Genomic DNA, 6830 nt, shown 5'->3' with positions numbered 1-6830 from the left:
CAGAATTAGTATGCAAAAGCAAAAAGTGCAATGCTTCCTGTGTCCGTATTGTATATCAAAATATAATTCACATATGTCAACAAAGAGATAATAAAAACAACTAAAACAAAGATAAAATGAGGAGTTTGGATGAGATTGAGCAAATGCTGAAGTTAATAAAGTGCATGCTTAGATACAACTTAGAGCAGGTTCACTCCACACTCAAGCATCAGCTGTAGCTTGTTTGACAAGTGACACTAAATATGTATGCCGCAGAAATATCCACCTGTATGCCTGTACAAAACTGTACACTTGTCACTGTCTAATTTAAGAAAAAGGCAAAAAGTAGGCGAAGGAACGGAGTATAGAGTAAATGGAATAAAAAAAAGTACAAATTTTATTAGAATGTAATTAAGTCCATTAAAAACATGACAATAAGAAAAGACAAGCACCAAAGTAATGGAGATCTATAGAGTTTAAAATGGTTTTGTTATGGTGGTTTACTACTGAGTAATACCGCCATTTGCATTTAAAATGCTATTGGGCTCTTTGTGTGTACTAATTTAAGAAAAACAGACTTTTTTTTCCCTGTGGGCAAAATCATATTTGGCTGTGTTATTTACCATTGTATGTATTACCTTAATGCACTGTGAACCTTGCCTAACTGAAGTCTAGCTATTATAACTTTTATTGTAATTTTTTTAATAAATAATACAATAAACATAAAATGTACAATAACTTTTCACTTTTCAATGTAGAGGCTTAAGTTAAGATTGATGTAACATTATGAAAATTATAAAGGCTATGGTCCATATTTGCAATCCATTTTCTTACTGTTCTAGATCATGCAATGAGCATCCTAAAGTTTGCCCTCCTGCAGTTGCCAATAGCTGCAACTTCATAATTTTATGTATGCAACCACTATGCAAATCAATGTGTCTTCATCAAACACAATAAAAATAAACTGTAGCGTGAGCCAAAATCATTTGTTACTTTATTCGTCTTTCCGATTTTCTTGCTAAGAATAGCTGTCCAGAGAGTGGCCCATGATTACTAGAAGTAATCATGGGCCAACTCAAGTAGCTTGGATTGTGTGCTTGTCCACTCTTCCTCCAGACTATTGGACCTTGATTTCTAAGGTCTAGTGTGAAGTTTCCACAATCAGTGATGGTTTGGGGAGCCATGTCATCTGCTGGTGTAGGTCTACTGTATTTTATCAAGACCAAAGTCAGCGCAGCCATCTACCAGGAAATTTTAGAGCACTTCATGTTTCCCTCTGCCGACAAGCTTTTTGGAGACGGAATTTTCATTCTCCAGCAGGACTTTGCACCTGTCCACACTGACAAAAGTACCAATACCTGGTTTACAAATAGCAGTATCACTGTGCTTGATTGGCCAGCAAACTCGCCTGACCTTAAGCCCATAGAGAATCTATGAGGTACTGTCAAAAGGAAGATGAGAGACAGCAGACCCAACAATGCAGATCAGGTGAAGGCTGCTATCAAAGCAACCTGGGCTTCCATAACACCTCAGCAGTGTCACAAGCTGATCGCCTCCATGCCATGCCGCATTGATGTAGTAATTGATGCCAAAGGAGCCCCAACCAAGTATTGAGTGCATTTACTGAACATACATTTCAGTAGGCCAACATTTCGGATTTTAAAATCATTTTTCATGCTGGTGTTATAAAGTATTCTAATTTACTGAGATAATGACTTTTGGATTTTCATTTTTGTAATGACTCTATATTATATATGAGTTTCACTTTTTGTATTGAACAACTGAAATAAATTAACTATTTGATGATGTTCTAATTTTGTGAAATTGACCTGTATATTGTCTAGAGTTAGGTTCAGACACTGTATATAGGAACTAGTCTCAAAAACTGCAAAGAAATATGCATGGGATTCTTAGGCTATGTGCACACATAGTGAAAGGTGCTGTGGATTTGGAAAAATCCGCAGGTCAAAAGACCTGCGGCTTACCTGCGGATTAGCCTGCGGTTTCACACCTCTACAATGGCGAAGGTGTGCATGTGCACAGAGTTTTTCATTTTACCTTTGAAAACAATGGTACTGTACAACACAGCTAAATTTGCTGCTGGTCCGCAGAGCCAGAAACGCTGCAGATCCGCAGCATGTGCACATAGCCTTAGAAATTTCACTAGAGATGAACTAATCAATTTACATGACACTTGTCCATAGTCCACGGCCGCCAGGCAGATACCCTCCAAACCACCTTCATCTTCACGTATGACATCGCATACAGGCATACAAATCAGAAGTGCTGGGGATTTCGGCATGTAGGAGGCGGTTCACAGGTCTCCAAGTAGATACAGACCACTGATGGAGCCACTGGACCATGGTCCTGGGAAAGTATTCACTCATCTATAGATTTCACCTGTGGATCAGATTTTCAGTGGTGAAATAGATAGGAAAAAAATGCATATGAGATAGGATATGTGAGGGATTTTTCAGCATGCTAAGAATGAACTGGGTATTTTTTTACGCTGTTTCTGAATGAGGTTTATTAAAATTCCATATTGTTGTATTGTACTATACCTCAGAGTGCAAATTTAGCTACATTTGATATCCCTGATAGTATTTCTAATCAGGCAAGGAACATATGATATTTTGGATTTCGTGTCTTTCCTATCCAACCTTAGTGCATCTTTAGCACAATTTTTTAACTGTGTTAAATTTGTATTTGAAGTGGATGCATGGCATAAAATAGTTTTACAACATCCCTTTTTCTTAATCAAATCCTTGTCAAAAATATTGATTAAAGCTTTTAAACCTGTTACTGTTGACTGGGCTTTTTAACCCCTTCATGACCGGAAGTATTTGTTTTAGTTTTTGCATTTTCGTTTTTCGCTCCCCTTCTTCCCAGAGCCTTTTTTTATTTTTCTGTCAAAATGGCCATGTGAGGGCTTGTTTTTTGCAGGACAAGTTGTACTTTTGAAATACACCATTGGTTTTAACATATCATGTACTAGAAAATGGGAAAACAATTCCAAGTGCGGTGAAATTGCAAAAAAAATGCAATCCCACAGTTATTTTTTGGGTTGTTTTTTTTTACCATGTTCTATCACTAAAAGCTAAAACTGACCTGTGATTATGATTCTCCAGGTCATTACGAGTTTATGGACACATGACTAGATTCTTTTTTATTTAAGTGGTGAAAAGAAATCCAAACTTTGGTAAAAAAAAAAAAATGGGCCATTTTCAGAGACATGATAAGAAGCAAAATCTTAAGTACAGAGTTCATGATCTACAATATAATCACAATCATCGCAACCAGGATGATTATGGGTAAATATCCTATGGAGCTCCTACACAGCATACAACACCAAAAAAATTGGAGCATAGACACCATAACACTAGAATCCAAAATATCAATATTTAATGTAATTATGATAGTACAAATATTAAAAGACAGAAATTAGTTAGCAAACATTACATAATGAATCCAAGAAACAGATCTATTCGACTAGGGTTAAAATGCACCAGTATAAAACAAATGCTGCATCATGGAAAAAAGTGCATGGAGTAGAGTATAATAATACCTCACAAAATGTCCCAAATTCTATGTCCATAAACAGTGCATCAATTAATAAAGGAACATAAAATTCCCCCATCTCTCCAGATGGCATATTTCCCTGGAATATATCTCGGTAAGTACCACCCATATTAAAAATAGTAAACCCAGGGAAGGGAGGGAACCGGGGAACTGAGGGAAAAAATAATAGCAGTCGTTCCTTACCCACGCTATTATCCATGTGCAGACATGCGCCCCTACGCGCGTTTCGTGGTCGCTTCCTCGGGGACCCTGGTGTTAATATGGGTGGTACTTACCGAGATATATTCCAGGGAAATATACCATCTGGAGAGATGGGGAATTTTATGTCCCTTTATTAATTGATGCACTGTTTATGGATATAGAAATTGGGACATTTTGTGAGGTATTATTATACTCTACTCCATGCGCTTTTTTCCATGATGCAGCACTTGTTTTATACTGGTGCATTTGAACCTAGTCGAATAGCTCTGTTTCTTGGTTTCATTATGTAATGTATGTTAACTATTTTCTGCCTTTTAATATTTGTGCAATCATAATTACATTAAATATTGATATTTTGGATTCTAGTGTTATGGTGTCTATGCTCCAATTTTTTTGGTGTTGTATTTTCAGAAACATGTAGCGTCTCCATTTTTCATGATTTGGGGTTGGGTGAGGGCTTATTTTTTGCATGCCGAGCTGAAGTTTTTATTGATATAATTTTGGTGTAGATATGATCTTTTCATCCCCGTTATTACATTTTATTGCAATGAAGTGGCGACTAAAAAAACCTTAATTTTGACATTTTAAATTTTTTTCTTCCTACGCCGTTTAGTGATCGGGTCTTTTTTATATTGATAGGGTGATTCTGAACATGGCAATACCAGATAAGTGTATGTTTGATTTTTTTTTATTGCTTTATTTTGAATGGGGCGAAAGGGAGGTGATTTGAACTTTTATATTTTTAAAATATTTTTAAAAACTTTTGTTGTACTTTTTGCATGTTTCAATAGTCTTCATGGGAGACTAGAAGCTGCATTTGTCCGATTGCCTATACTACACACAGGTGATGATCAGATCGCCTGTGTGTAGCAGAAATGCTCACTTGCTATGTGAACCGACCACTGGGCGGCGCTCATCGCAATCCGGCTATGACAACCATAGAGGTCTGCTGGAGACCTCTGGTTGTGATGCCAACCCATCGGTGACCCGCGATCACATGACTGGGTCACCGATGAGCAGGAGTTCCGGCGTGCTTACTGGAAGCGCGAGTTAAATGCCGCTATCAGAGATTGACAGCAGCATTTAACAGGTTAATAGCTGTGGGAGGATCGCGATTCCACCCTTGGCTGTTAGAGGCACATGTCAGTTGCTCAAAACAGCTGACATGTGACGGGAAAGATGTGGGCTCAGAGCTGGAGCCCACATCAAAGAGAGGGATTCCGATGTGGGCGTACTATTACGCTCATTGTCGGAAAGGGGTTAAAGGCAGAACTGTCCCCAAATTTCACAATACAAACCATACACATTAGTAAATAAATCTCAGACCTAATGAGGGTAGTGTTCTTCCGATGAAAATGTCAGAATGGTTGTATAATCCTGATATTAAAATTGGTATTTCAGTCCAACTAAGTGATTGAGTTCTGGAGTCCAAGTGTCTCCATAAAACCAGCCTCACCGATCACTGCAGCTTGTACTGAGCAGTGAGAACGCTGCACCATGAGGGACACTAAGGAGCAGTCAATCAGTTTAGGTGGGCTGAGATTGAGTTTATAATATAAAAAAGGATTACACAACCAGTCTGACATGGATTATTAAACACAACTGCCTCATCAGGTTTCAAAGATCTACTGTAAAATCAGGTGACAGATCTGTTTTAAGAGCAGCTCAATGTTTTCTTACAGTTTTACTATTATCTGCAGAAGTATTTACTCAAGACTTCTCACTTGTCCTGTTCAAAATCAGTAAAGTGAGCACAGACCTGCCATTACATGTACAGTTTGACTACAGTTTTCCTTAATGGCCCAAAAACATTTCTATGTACCAGAGACTCAAACAATTTCAGATATGGGTTAATGGGGTTATGCAGTATTTTTTTATTTTTTTCTTATGGGGCTAATAACTTATAGACAGGTAGTTATTGATCTCTACCATCTCCCAGCACTCACTAACAGCCCCGGCCAGCAATTCTTGTGATTCACTTGACTTCAACAGAGCAGTTCACACTTCCAGTGCGCTATGTCATCGGAGTGTCACTGCCGATGTCATACTGATTGACTACCGTCTCCCTGCACTTAAGCAGCAGGGAGAACTCTGACAATAAGCATAACATTGGAAATGATGCCTCCTTAACAGAGCAGAGAAGAAACTGCTCTGTCCATGTGACATCAACAATAGTAGAAAGGAATATAAGGATAATTCTGCTGTGCTGCTGGTTAAGAAGATATCTACAATACCATAGTATTAGTGATGAGCGAATATGCTCATGTGCTAACTAAATGTCTTCAGTATGCTCGAAAAATATGTTCAAGTCCCTGTGGCTGCATATCTTGTGGCAACACATGTAGGAATTACCTGTTTGTTAGGCAATTCCTGCAGGTGTGGCTGAGACATGAAGGTGCAAGGATTCAAACATAATATTCAAGCATGCCGGAGTCACTCATTTAACACCCCAGCATGCTCAGATAACACCTTATCTGAGCACGTTTGCTCATCCCTACATGCGATACACGTTTATTGCCCAGGAGAAGCTCTATTGGGCACTTTTTGTCACTTTTCAGATGTGACATCAACAGAATTGTCAGCAGGAGCAGTCCTTGCCAGTAGACATCGGTGTCGGGCAGAACGTAGCATATTTTTTACATTGCTATCTTAACAGAGCTTTAAAATTTCCATGAAAACACCAGAATAAAATAGCGAAACTGCCACTTAAAACACAATGAAAAATAGTAAAAACTAAACGCTTTACATTTTCAAGTAAAAGTTTAGGCAATACTTTGTTAAAAATTTGATCTGCCACGTTGTTTTTTTTAACATTATTTGCAAATAGCTGAATATGATATATCATTTAAATCAGATTTTTATGTTAAAATTTTTTTTTTTAATTGGTTATCTTACAATTTTCATACTGGTCTAAGGCTTCCTGTTCTTTATAGAAGGCTTTTCAGCAGTCTCATTCTCACAGACAGGTTTACCATGGAAAGTAACACCTCTATGTACAGTAGATGATCTACTGTTCACAAAAGGTGTTATTCACAGCTTTCCCTGACTGGCCATCCTTCACAACAACCTTT

Source organism: Dendrobates tinctorius, unplaced genomic scaffold, assembly GCF_039654945.1.
Source record: "Dendrobates tinctorius isolate UK_male_01 unplaced genomic scaffold, ASM3965494v1 ptg000105l, whole genome shotgun sequence".
NCBI classification, from domain to species: Eukaryota; Metazoa; Chordata; class Amphibia; order Anura; family Dendrobatidae; genus Dendrobates; species Dendrobates tinctorius.
This window is presented reverse-complemented; position numbering follows the sequence as displayed.